This window comes from Montipora capricornis, chromosome 6 (genome assembly GCF_036669925.1).
Source record: "Montipora capricornis isolate CH-2021 chromosome 6, ASM3666992v2, whole genome shotgun sequence".
NCBI lineage: Eukaryota > Metazoa > Cnidaria > Anthozoa > Scleractinia > Acroporidae > Montipora > Montipora capricornis.
Genome location: NC_090888.1, coordinates 31,651,136 through 31,653,635, shown reverse-complemented (window position 1 = coordinate 31,653,635; position 2,500 = coordinate 31,651,136). Strand labels below are relative to the sequence as shown.

At 39.6% G+C, this 2,500-nt stretch overlaps 2 pseudogenes; one reads left to right on the top strand and one right to left on the bottom strand.

The window, feature by feature from the left end:
• Positions 1-242: 242 nt before the first annotated feature.
• On the bottom strand, positions 243-1,259 carry LOC138053677 (uncharacterized; annotated as a pseudogene).
• Positions 1,260-1,678: 419 nt separating this feature from the next.
• Positions 1,679-2,500, top strand: part of LOC138053676 (uncharacterized) — a 1,197-nt pseudogene continuing 375 nt past the window's right edge.

The window sequence follows — 2,500 nt, the reverse complement described above, 5'->3', positions numbered from 1 at the left end:
TTACAATGAAATTAATCTTCACGGCTTTAACTATGGGTCTTAAACTATTCGAATCGGGGAAATTGTCTTTTGAATATGAGAATATTCTAAGTATCTCCATCATATAAAAAGAGAAACACACACAAGAATGAAACTAAAAGATGTGTTTGCTGAGCCCATCAACCAAAGAACAAGCAAATGCTAAGATTTACCGGTATAGGGAATAAAGCATAAAGCACAAAACTGGAACATGTGCAGCAATGTTATGGAAGAGCGGCAGATAACTCTTCCAGTGAGGGAAGTTTCATTGAATCATCCGAGGTTGCTCTTTTTGCAATCCGCAATGAATGAGCAGTTGCTGTCGGCAAAAAGTCCAAAATCTCAAGCGCAATTTTTCCTAAAAAAAAAACGTCAGACACTACACTCTGTTGCCCTGTCCCTTGAACTATTTTGCTTGCAATGTGCGGGTAATTTTTTTTGTCTTTCCCTTGCACAGAAGCAGACAAGGACATCAAGGGTTTCGGGCCTCGCCTTCCCAAAATCAATGATCACAGGATTCCATAGCTGTTCATGTTTCTCTAGCACAATGTTATTTGATTTCAGATCGTTGTGCAACACTCCAGCTTTATGAATGTGATCAAGAGCCTCTATAATGCTCTTCAGAATTGTTAGCCTAGAGGGCTTGTCCAATTCCAATTTTCTCAACCTTCTTTTTAAAGTGACACTCTGATTTTTATGTCCGTGGAATTGCATAATAAGTCTCAAAGGCATTGTCTTTGTAATAACACCGAAAAGTAGAGGTAATCCACGGTGGTCTCCCAAATGGCTAATCATGTTGGCCTCAGGAAGAACCTCTCTCCTTCTCTCGGCTACCATTCTGTCACCGTGACCACTATGCCTCTGTAGTGTGCCAGATAGCATACACCAAAGGTGCGTCAACCCAATGTCTTTTCTGATCTAATGACCTCAGAAGGATTAATTTCTTTTACATGGTTAGTTGAATTTCTTGGTGTTTCTGTTTCTGGTCTTCTTGGTGGCTGGAGTTTCCCTAAATGATCACCCTGCTACCTCACGCTCATAGCCGATGGTTTTGGTCCTGCAACAACAGTACTTAAGCTTTTATCTCGAGGCTGTGGAATGCTAACCAATGGACCAACTTCCTTAAGCGAAGTTTGGACACCTTTCTTTAGATTGTCCTCTGTCTCCAGCGCTTCTTTGCTGCGACTCGCAGCCCTTTCATCTTCTCTCGGTCCTTTAAATTTTCGCTTGTTTTGAGCCATTCTTGTCGACAAGATATAAAACTATTTACAGGTATGAAACAATATATACAAAAATTTAAGCAAGAGAACTGAATCAAAATACAGTTAGCGAAGTAAAATTTAACTTGTTGACTTGTAGCAAGAGATTGTAGTAACACACGCTTTAATCTGAGCTTTTACAAAGCATGGGAGTAACTTCGTCGAACAATGGTTTGAGCAGGGGGTCGGGAAGTTGTGCACATGTTAGTTTGCATAAAAACTGAAAAAAACTTGATAGTTACATACTTTAATAATCTTTTTCTAGTTTACAAGATTTTCCTCATTAACGACTTCTTTGTGCACATTCTTGAGGGGAGTAACTCCCCTCAAAACTCCGTAACATCGACATCAATGACACATTTTGCATTTGTTCTGATTGGTCACTAGTGTCGCATAACCACATGCCAGCCGATAACATCCTTCTGGTAGCACAGAGGTGCGTTGGCGAGGAAAACATGGCTGTTTACAGAACTCGCTGCAATGTTTGTTCTTTGGAATTTAATACAACAACTGCGCTTATAAAGTACAGGGAGGAAAAACATAGTGGTGCCCAAGCGATCATGTTTTTACGTTTTACAAAGGTCAGGAAATGATAGAGCTTCCAGGACGAACGAAAAAAGGCCGCAGGTCTGCAATCTTTAAACTGTGGGTAGGTGGCATCGTGGAAAGTATCAACTCATGTCTCCATTCCAAAGCTATGGGTAAGTGGAAGCCCTTGAAGGTAATATAATACGATTTAATAAACATTGTCGAAAAGTAATCAATAACGTAAGTTGTATTTATCACGTATGATCTCGATTGACGTGGCTATAATACGTCAGATAATACTTGCCCATGTGCAGCCGTCCCCTCCCCTCAGGAAAACTTATAGCATCTGTGAATTGTTGATTTTTGAACACGATTATCAACGACAATTTATTCGGTACACAGGCTAGGAAGTTCGAAAAATCAAATCAAATCAAATTGCTCAGGAAAATGCCCAGATCATACAGTTGGTAAATCTGCTTCAAGGAAAATCAACATTCAAAGATACAGCTAAAGAAAATAAAACTCAACTTGTCATTTTCATGACAATTAAACATGCACAAAGTCAATAATTCAAGGCTCTTTGTAGCCAGGCTAGGCTCTTAATGAGCACAGTGCGGTATTTAACTCTCTTTTTTGTGCCTATAGGAAAGTGGTGTCGTGTTGACAGATGTGATGTACCAGAAGAATATTTTAAG